Source organism: Ptychodera flava (assembly GCF_041260155.1).
Source record: "Ptychodera flava strain L36383 chromosome 3 unlocalized genomic scaffold, AS_Pfla_20210202 Scaffold_26__1_contigs__length_13983176_pilon, whole genome shotgun sequence".
Lineage (NCBI taxonomy): Eukaryota > Metazoa > Hemichordata > Enteropneusta > Ptychoderidae > Ptychodera > Ptychodera flava.
In genome coordinates, this window is record NW_027248280.1 from 6259019 (window position 1) to 6270930 (window position 11912).

Sequence of the window (11912 nt, forward strand, 5' to 3'; positions counted from 1 at the left end):
AACTTCTTTTCCACTAAGATGTACACGCCACGCAAGAAGCTCCGATTTTCCGACAACACACAAACCCCATCAACATCGACTCCAACACAAGATGAGGAGTACATTAACATCCGCGGGTATCCACACAATGTTTCATCATTACGTCAAAGTCCCAAAATGAAAGGACGATATTTCAATTTCACATTACAAACTGGTAGACATGAATACCACGAAACCGTGTGCTTCGTCACAGAAAAACACCACACCATTTCCAATGCCGCGCAAACAAAAACCCCAGTTTCACTTCTGTCAGTCGCGAAAGCCGTAGGTAAGTGTGCAAATGTTTTACTTTTGGTATCCTCAACTTTTATCTTACTTTCTAGTCATGAAACTTCTCCAGACACAGTACGCAATCTTACCCATAATCCAACACTATTTGTATGCACGCAGACAAGATTCCACATTGGCAATGGATTCAACACTCTTCCAGGTATCGTCGATCCAAAACCGAACAAAAGATAGGAAAAAAAATTTCCAAACAGGGTCAAAAATTAGAATTTCGGCTTTAATTTTTGAATGACATGAATCTTCGAATCGTTCATGCTATACAGATCCACAAAAAAACAAAAAACAAACTACAACTGTACGCCTTTCGAACTATGTCATACAAAATACAACTCACAGGCGTTTGGGACGGCAATCTAATGGTTGGAGGAATGAAATAACAGGATTGCGGTTTGTTATCTGCGCGTGCGCAGTAGTTGTTTTTGATTGTCGACCACGCCATTGTTCTCCAACTCGTGGGTACAGATTCCTGGGCAATCGCGATTGAAAAGTTAGTTTCAGAAGACTAGTTGACGTGCACGAAGAAGGATTCCTTCTTAGTGATTGTAAAATGAAGAACACTTGCTGTATTTGTCAAACTAAGACCTCGTCGCCTTTTGATAAGGCTGATTCCTACGCACAAAATTTTGGTGGATGTTTGGGGCCGCCGCAGCCTATACGACTGGATATTTAGGCATGACATGTCTATGGCAAAACAAGTCAGATTTTGACAGAACAGTGACCAAGATTTCCGCCATTTACTTGACTCGAAGGGCCAAAAGGGAGGAACTAAGGGACGTAGACAGCTTGGTGGGAAAAGGCAGAAACTATCGAGAGGTACAAGTCCTTCTTTGTGCATGGCAACTAGCGATGAGACTATATGGACTGTGAACAATGTGTTGACCATAGCTTGTATAGCTTCTGCTGGTGCATTGGTATCACTTTGCCCTGATGTCATCATCCAAATTCTTTTTTTTTAAACATTTCTGATGTCATACATTTTACATCAACTTGCAAGTTTTTACACACGTTTAATGCTGATCCAGTTGTTTTGCACAGGAAGTTTGTTCATGATTTCCCTTAGAGAAACGCTTCACTGTTATTTCATCAGACAGATTTTGTCCAGAACACTACATAATGGTATGAAATTTACAAATTCAGTCTAGTATATGATCTCATGATGGCAAACAGACCACTTTGCAAACATGAAGTTGAGATCTTTGTCATGAGATGTTCAATTTTCGGCAACTGGTTTCCTGTTAACTTCCCAAATGTTAATCTATCAAGGAAATTTCATGTGTTGACTGTAGCGATAGTGGGAAAGTCAGGAATCTGCAAACTGTTGGCATGGAAACAGAGCAAGCAACTGAAAGTATTCATTGTTACATCAACAAATTCAACAGGTGTATGCAACTGTACAAAATACTGCAAAGCGACATGAGTTACTGGTCAAAACACACAATGTATTCAGCAACCCAGGACTGCCAGATCTTGCCAAAACTCTACCAAAAGGAGCTCAGAGTAAGAGAATGACATAAAACTCAGTTCTGCCAGTGCAGTATGCTAGTAACAGACACTTCATTGTGTTGTTGAGTGCAATGAAGCACTTCATTGTAATAAAAATGTAAACTCAAATGTATTGTGTCCTCCTTGCTGGCCACTGTGTTGTGATGTGATTGTGTTGTTGTCATCGTTGTTTTGGATTTTAATTGTTGATGAGGTTGTTTTTGTTTAGTTGTTGTGATGTTCATTAAATGGCAACTTGTTTATTTTTTTTAAATATCTGATAGAAGTCGGTATCAAGTAAACTTGAGAGGTCTGCTCTTGTAACCTTCCCGCTACGAACTGTAGATATATTGTAGAAAGTATTTTTCGAAAGTGTTTCAGAGGTATCTAGGCAACCCCGAGTGTACCATAAATTTCCAGAGAAAAAATTACACAGGAAACCTAACAAAATCGCTACTGTCAGGGCTTTAAGTATAGTTTTTTGTCGCAAGAGAGGAAAAATCGATGTGGCCAGAGAAAAATATCATGAATATTAATGAGAATGCATCGCTTCAGATCATAGGGTCAAACATCACAACCACTAGATGACATCAAAGCAGTCCGTATGATCGTATTGACACGTATACTGGTGGGTAAAACCACATAAAAAGAATGTAACCAGCCGAAATAAGCTTTCAAAAATGGGAGAATTCGTTTAAATGGTGTCATTTTGATGCATCCATGCAATCAGGGGCATCTTAATTACGATGAACAATAACATAAATAATGACAGCATGTGTTCTGGCCTCGACAGAGTCACCGCCAACAAGAAAGTGAATGCCACTGCTTGCAATGTAAACATACCAACTTCAACGATGAAAATGTTCAAAAAAAAGCATGTATACTGAAGGATTTATCATCATTTTGACGTAAAATATTATTTTTCATTACAAAGACCATTAACATTTGAATATTTAATGAGCAAGTGAAAATTCCGAAATCTTCAGACTTCCGCGGTCGATTTCAATGGGACTTGCATTGCAAGTATATCTGAACTTTTGCCTTGCCACTAAGAGTGCTGATTCGTTGATTAATGGGGTATGGAATTATAAATAGGGATGAGAAGGTTGTAGTGTGAGGATTTGTTGTTTTCCGCATGGTTTAAACAGTTACTGTTGGTGGCGCGTTTTTTTGAATATTTCCCACTGTCCATTGCGTGTAAATAGACGTCACAGAGTTCATGCGCGATCAATTAGATTGTCAAGCTCTCAATGGCAATGTACGCTCGTGAACTGCGAACATGGATGACAAACATGTGTACGCCTACAACCTCAATTTCCAGTCATCACTGGCTCATTTCATGAGAAACAAGACATTCACTTATTCACCCGCAATCAACCGCAACCTGCCCTATTTTCCTTGTAGCAAAAAAAGCACAATCCACTGTTTTTTTCTCTCAACATTTAGAGAATGCAAGAAAACTTTCACACAGTTTTTTTAACAATTGTAAACATTGTTTTCCCACTAAACCTTTCATTTTGCCAAGTTGTTAACAAGAACCTGGACCAGAAACTTCATGGATTTAGTACATGCGACAGAACACCAATACAGCCCTTTACTAAAATGACATCATCCAAAAGCTTCAACCAGTCAATCATCTTGTATTATGCATAATTATTTATCAGCACTGGTAGTGCACAAGTTTGGGTCACCTTCGGACATGAAAGCCGTCTTCAAAATTTTCGAAATATTTTGGCATCCAATTACAAACTTTACTAAAATTTTCACAACCCGCAGGGAATCCAGACTCATGTCTCACTGAATTACATTTGACAATTTTCCCCCATCTTCAAACCTGTATTTGTTATGTGACAATCCAACTAAACAAATTCCATGGCTAAATTAGTCTGATTCATTCATCTGTGTTTTTCTCTTTTCTTTCAAACAATTCTTTACCTGACACAGCCCTGTAAACCAGTAATGCTGTTTGTGAGTGTCATGTTAGCAATCAGTGCTTTGAGCAGCTATTACACTAGCTGTGTTTCTATAGCTACTTTTTCCACCACTTTTCATGAGCTGCCTTTGACTTTTACACTTTTTAACCCTCCACAACTGCTATGACAACCTCCATACACACATATCCACATTTGCCTTGAAGTAACATTTATGCCAGTTTGATTGACGATATTTTGAAAAATTTCCATCCAAATTACACATTGCTATCACACCCTTATCAACAGCTTTTCCAATATTACACACATACCACGGTCAAATATCTGTACAAAATTCATCAAATTTCCACCCTTTTTCTACCTTTTCTAGACATTTCTACCTTTTCTAGACAGGGACTATCTTGTCACCTCTATTTTTCCTTCACACAACTTGGACAATTCTCAATACACTATGTCAGTGGTGTTACATAATAAAAACCTTTCAACTTCTACACACAAACTCAGATGATATTTAGCATCACTGCAACCAGTTTATGTTTAAGCAATAAACCACACCCAGTGATGGTATACCACAAGATTTAGACCAGTTCACAACATATATGCACAAGCGATAGTGACTGCATATGTGAAGTGAAGTGGTCAAAACAAGTGGTATACCATCGCTGGGTGTGGTTTATTGCTAATCATAACACTATATTGAAATTCTGGCGTTGAACGTCATAAACAGAGTTTTGCTTAAGCTGAGAATATACAACAGTTCTTTTCGCATCTCGACCAATCAGATCGCTGTATTTGCACCATCATTATACTGGTATGACATAATTAGAATTGGAGAGGTGACCACTCACATTAGCCTTATTACCACTACTATAACAATATTTCATTTTCCACTTCAGCTCAAACTACAACTTCTTCTGAAAACGAACAGTTCGATGTTAAAATCAACAGGAAGGCAAGCATTCTTCCAGTCAATAAGAAAACACTCCAATTCCAACACAGACAACCACCATCACTGCAAGAAGTAACTATCAAAGACGTACTGAGTACATCACTCACAGACCAAGCTGTAAGTATATATATTAGGCCAAAAAAAAAAAATTGTGCTGTTCCGATTACATGGTTTTCAAAAATAGGGTAGGTAGGTAGGGAAATTTTTTTTTCATTTTTTTTTTTATTTCTCAGTGTGCATTTTGTACGCGTTCAAACAAACTAACAGTGAACAATTTCCTCATGAAACGCACTCAAATTGAATACCAATTTATTAAAATAAAATATTCATCAGTAGAATTGAAATTTGTGGTTTATTAGACTGCCACAGACATTGATATGGCTAAATTACAATTATTTGACAGGAGTGAACTCTTTATCCACAGGTAAGTCTGACTTGTAAGAACTGACACAACAGAATATTTTACTGTCATCAATGCAGTGTTTCATCTAGGATACTATACCAGGGGGGATTGGTCCCCCTCTCCTGGAATTTTTCAGGGGGATTTTAAAATTTTGGGGGGATTTAACTGAAACATTTGAGGACATCTTATGTAAGTTTTAATGATGCAGTGATGTCACTTGTGATATATATTCTACAAGCCATAAATCACTTGCTTACACAATCCAAGCTGCTGGCTCCAAACATAATCCTCTATAAGATTTTTTCAAAGTCAACAAATTTGGGTGTCACTGTTGTGAATGTATAGGGCTTCCAAGAGTGGCGGACGGCTCATTAATATTCATAAGTTTTAATATCCCTAAAAATGGTAGCATATTCCCTCAAGCTTAAATATTCTGTATGTTTGTTTGCACATATTCTGTAAGTTTGCTTTCATAGGGCTTAATGTACATTCAAACATCAAAATTAACAACAGCCAGCCATTCCCACTGTACCTTCAAGGGATTTTTTCATTTTTTACTGCACTGTCTGCATTACACAAGCCAAGAAAAAATCTATTGTACTTATAAAAGAATGTTTTGTATCTTCTGAAAAAAAATAATGTGCTTGTTTGTCACGTTTTTACTGTACGTATATCATCCCTCGGACCCTCACTACTGTAAGTTTGGATCAACATTGCCCTTTGCAAACCAGTGAGCTGTGTTTTTGTAGTGACCTAGCTGGTCTTGTAGTTTTGTGCGCAGACTCAGTAGAGCTAAAACGAACAACTTAGAGGGTCAGATCCCTTGTTTTGACTTGAATGCGGAGTTGAGTTTTTCTCGATGTCAGATTTGCTCCAGTTGCTTTTTTCAGTCATTTTAGAATGGGGAAAATAACAAACAGAAAGGTTGGTTGTCACCGACAGTTAATTTTAGGGTTTATTTGCTCTGAAAAATGAGTCAGTGTCTGTTCACTGAATTAAAAAACCGGGCCCACAGTGCCCATTGACACCACAGCTTGCTTCAATGCTTGTTCAGTCTGCACTGAGCACGTTTCTGTACCATTCAAGTCCAATATTAAGTCCAATGTTTCGTGTCAATTTTGCGATCAGAATTATTTTCAATGTTATGGACATTCTTATAATGCATAAAACCTTCAGTTTGTCTCCTTTTCTCGATCGTGCAGAGATGATGTGACACAGAAACCTTATCGGGCTAGGGCAACGAACTTTTGTGAACGTAACTCTCAACTTGCTGATAGGCTTTCATATGCAAAGTCAGCGTACGGAAATTTACGCGTGGTATTGTTTCAACAACATTTTATTGAAGTAGATACAAGTATCAAAATCGAACTAACATTAGTTTCATGCTAGGCGACTGATGCTGTATGTTGTGGGTTCGAACCCGATTGAAAATTAGCTGTAATTTCATGCGTTTCACGTTTTTTCATATCATTATTTTTACTTCCGGGTTTACGAAGCTCTAAAAAGTCTAGGGTCGGGGGGATGAAATTGGGGTAGGTCAGGTAATCACAACATCACATATTTTTTATTTTTGCCTTACAGTCACAAAATAATTTTCTCCAGTTTGCATTGATATTTGATGTACACTCCCTATGCATAATCTTACTAAGAAATATTCAAAATATCCTAAAATCTCAACATCTGTACTCTTGTCATTTTTGATCAAAAATCTGTTTCTTGTAACTTTCTTGTCAGATTGCTGTTACCATTAGTGCACACATTGCTGCAAGTGACAGTCAATATACAATTTCCAATATGTTTATTGTTTACCCTCCTTCCTACCAAATTGCAATGTACTGACACAGTTTACTGTCCTTCCTACAAAGTTACCAATCCCCTTGTATGGAAGTGGCCAGTTCTATACATGAATTGATATAATTTTCAGCTTGATGATATGCATGCAGTGCCTATGTCACCTTCCACTCTAGAGAAACCTTAAACATGTAATCAGCAACTGTTCATTTTTTACGTTCTCTTTCTTTACAGGTTACTATCAGAGCCAAAGTCACCTCTAATGCAGTTGCTGAACTCAAAACAGCACGAGATGGTACCCAACTAACGCTGACGAAGTACATGGTGTCAGACAAAACTGGGTCCATTGAAGCAAATACCTGGGGAGAAACAAATCTAAAACGTCACCAGTCATACCTCTTTGAATATGTCATTACTAAGTCATTTGCTGAGAGCAAAAATGTACAAATAGGTTCCCGTACTATCATCACTCCTATTGACGACATTGGGGAAATTGTTGAGATCCAAAATGAACAACCTGTCACTGAAAGAAGTACAGGAAATGTTCGCTCAATAAAAGCCATTCTGATGTTCCACTCACAATAAAAAAGCCATTGTGATGTGCAAGCACAAATTCGTAAAAGACCAGTGGAACCTCTCCACTCTCAAATAGTCAGATGCACTGCCTGCGACATGAAACAGGCATCAACATCACTGTCAAAAAATATGCAAGTAACCTTGCAGATCACAGGATGTAGTAATACATTCACCATATCACACCACGTTATACATGAGTTCTTGCAAACCAATAAAAAGGAAAACCTCCTAACTGATGCTGAGGATTTGGAAGACTACTTCCTCATCAATGTTTCAAACCTCCTGTTGGAGCACACACCCACCTTCAATGTCACCTCGATAACATTACCACCACCACCCAAGACCTAAACCACATCATGAGTAGCCAGAGAAACTCTAAGAAATACAACTGTATCCCTTTAAGATATAAGTGAAGGATTGTTTAGAAGATGCCTTCGTCACACGCTATCAAAAACCATAATTACTCGGCTTTCATCAATTTACCATAAAACTTTCGTCAATTCAGATATAGATACTACACATGTAATTTATGATGTCTAAATACAACACCTGGTGAAAAGTATCTATATTCTTGCAATTAGGGGCAGATTATTAAGGCAAAATAATCCTGCAATGTTTCACTCATATAGATGTACTATTCACTTTGCCTCAGGACGGGTACAAAAACGACAGCATAAGTTACACTTGCATTCCTTTTCTAGAAACCACCGCCATATGGATGCCGAACTGCTACCTTTTCCGGCTAAAATATCCACATTCAAAACCCCGTTGACATTTTCCAGTACAAAACTCTTCCATATTTAACGACATGGCGTTTAACCAACTCCAACTTACCAGCTTACTTATTGGTTTGTGTCTTCTTGGATGTAGTAAAGGCAGCTTAGGAAGCCAGAGGCTAACCGCTAAGTGAGTCTGATACTGCCAAATCATGCCCCTACTGTCATGTGACCTTTGAAGAATCGTTTACCATCATTTTGTTGATTGCTGCTTTATTATTTTGTAATACTTGTCTTGCATCGACATATATCATAGCATTTATTTGTGGAGACTTTAAAAACAATCGATGTTTATATTTCATCTCAGGTAAACGTGATGATTTACTTCCTGGCAACTACATGCTATCAAACACTACTTGTGCTTTGTTGTTTGGTCATATTTGAGAGAGAGACAGGGACAGACAGGGTCAGAGGGTTGCAAATACACAGACATAAAGAAAGAGAGACATCAGCAATTGTGCACTTGTCCATTTCTACTAGCATGACATTGTTTGTGAAACTCTACAACACAATACACATTACTTTAAATTGTTCTTTATGCCTTGGCGCATCTACTGTGTGATTTCCAGTGGACTCTTTACTGTTTGTGTTGCCATGACATTGTTTTCCTCAATTTCACACTATGTTATTTCCATTTAACAGTTTTTAACTTTTATATTAGATTGATAGATTGTTTTTTCTAAATACTACCAGGTACTACAGAGTATACACATTGTACTTTCACCATCAGAAGCAGTTGTCAACTTTTTAGTCCCACAGCTTTGTTGTTTGGTCGGACTTGAGAGAGCAACAGGGACAGACAGGGTCAGAGGGTTGCAAATACACAGACATAAAGAAAGAGAGACAGCAATTGTGCACTTTTCCATTCTACTAGCATGACAAATTGTTTGTGAAACTCTACAACATAACACACATTACCGTACTTTAAATTGTTCTTTATGCCATGACGCAGCTACTGTGTGATTTCCAGTTGACTTTTTACTGTTTGTGTTGCCATGACATTGTTTTCCTCAATTTAATGCAAAACAATGTTAGTTCCATTTAACAGTTTTTAACTTTTATATTAGATTGATAGATAGTCTTTTTCTAAATACTACCAGGTACTACATAGTATACACATTGTACTTTCACCATTGAGAAGCAATTGTCAACTTGATAGATTGGGTCATGTCCGTCCGTCCGTTCACGCAGATATCTCAGACATGCCCTGGTCAATTTCTTTCAAACTTTGCACAAGGATAGTACCCTACCCCATACAGATGTACGTCAATTTGTTACACACTGCAATCAAATTTGGCCATGTTAGAGGACTTTTTAGTTTACACCTCTATAGACTCCCATGTATAAGGCACTTCTCCATAGACTCCCATTTATAAGTCAGTTCTGCATAAAATCCCATGTATGAGGCCAAATAAAATAAAAATGTACTTTCTCATCGTATTCATATTGCAAAAAAGAACGATGCACTGCCACAGTTTTTAGCCCCATGGATGAAGTCCAGGGGCTTATAGATTGGGTCATATCCATCCGGTCACGCAGATATCTCAGATATTTTGACAAAATGTCACGTGACCTTGGTGACCTTTGACCTCAAATATACATATTTGTCCATAACTCTGTAACCACAAGTGCCACACCCTTCATACACAGTATGATGCGACACCTTATGACACCACATATTGTACCTCATTAATTATTTGCATATCTAATTTTGAGCGTGCCAATAGAGGTCTGATTTTTGGTATATAGGGATAACTTAGCAATTTTTTTCACAAAATGTCACGTGACCTCAATCACCTTTGACCTCAAATATACATATTTGTCCATTACTCAGTAACCACAACTGCCACACCCTTCGTATATGGAATGATGGGACACCTTATGACGCCACATATTGTACCTCATTAAATATGAACATATCTAATTCTGGGGAAGCCAATAGAGCTAGAGGTCTGATTTTTGGTATATGGGGATAAGCATGTGGTATAATTTTTTGCACAAAATGTCATGTGACCTGGATGACCTTTGACCTCAAATATACATATATGTCCATAACTCAGTAACCACAAGTGCTACACCCTTCATATTTGGTATGATAGAAGACCTTATGACGCCACATACTGTACTTCATTAATTATCCAGATATCTAATTCTGAGCAAGCCAATAGAGTTGGATGTCTGATTTTTGCTATATAGGGGTAACTATAGGATAAAATTTTTTTGACCAAATGTCATCTGACCTTGTTGACCTTTTACCTAAAATATACGTGTATGTCAATAACTAGATAGCGATAAGTGCTATGACCTTTTTATTTAGTAAGATGGGAGACCTTATGACAACACAGGCTTTACCTCATTAATTATGCACATATCTAAATCTGGGAAAGCGAATAGAGCTAGAAGTCTGGTTTTTGGCATATGCGCATTAATTAGCAATACAATTTTTTTCAAAATCTCACATGACCTTGATTACCTTTCACCTTGATTGTACATATATATGCATAACTCAGTAACCACAAGTTCTACTCTCCAGTTTTGATAGGATATTAGACCTTAAGATGTCACAACTTGTACTCATTTATTGTGCGCATATGTATTTCTTGGCTGGCCAATACAGCTAGAGGTCTGATTTTTTTTCCTGATTTAGAACCATAACATAGACATGCACCTTATGACAACACATGCTTTACCTCATTACTTATGCACATATTTAATTCTGGGCAAGCAAATAGGGCTGGAGGTCTGGTTTTTCGCATATAGGCATTAATTAGCAATCCATTTCTTTTCAAAATGTCACGTGACCTTCATGACCTTTGACCTTGATTATACATATATATATGCATAACTCAGTAACCACAAGTTCTATACCCTCCAATTCCGATAGGATATTAGACCTGAACACGTCACATCTTGTACCTCATTGTGCGCATATGTATTTCTTGGCTGGCCAATACAGCTAGAGGTCTGATTTTTTTTCACAATTTAGAACCATAACTTAGACATGCCTCATGTTTTTCAAATTGGGAACAACGACATAGACCTACGTGCCCATAGATCTCAACATATACACTCCAGTGATACTTCTTAATGACCACATTTCCCTGCCCAATCAAGACTAATACTACTATTATAAGTGGGGACTATGTCATTGTCAATAACTTGTTCATTTCTAGCATGACAGATTGTTTCCGTAACACTACAACACAACAGAGAATACTTAAAATTGTTCTTTATGCCATTGAGCATTCACTCTGTATTTTTCCAGTTACATTTTTACTGTTTTATTTACCATGACAATTCGTTTCCTTATCATTTCAATGCAACACAGTTTACTTTGTTCCATATGCCACTGAGCATCTATTGTGTACCTTCAAGTTATATGGTTTCTGTTTGTGTTAACATTGACAGATTGCTTTCCTACATGCTACCAAGCAATAAAGTCAAAATTTGCACATAGTACCAGCGTGTTCATTTTTAGCCGGATGCCGGCCAAATTGGCCAGCTACTTTCGTATTTTGGCTGACAACTTTTCACCACTGTTTCGCTCTCAGGCCCGGAAATTCTGGTTTTGATAACAATATTTTGATTTTTTTGGTGGTCTTGCCAGCCGGAGATAGGCCTAATAGTTCAGTAGTGTCAATGTGGCCGGCTATATGTAGTCTAGCAATTTACACATA

At 37.6% G+C, this 11912-nt stretch overlaps 1 long non-coding RNA gene across 1 annotated transcript; it reads left to right on the plus strand.

Moving 5' to 3' along the window:
* The first annotated feature begins 734 nt into the window (after nucleotides 1-734).
* On the plus strand, nucleotides 735-11691 carry LOC139125987 (uncharacterized). Its single transcript, XR_011550423.1, has 3 exons — nucleotides 735-1140; nucleotides 4637-4806; nucleotides 7118-11691. It is a non-coding gene; the product is annotated as an uncharacterized lncRNA (long non-coding RNA).
* The last annotated feature ends 221 nt before the right edge of the window (nucleotides 11692-11912 follow it).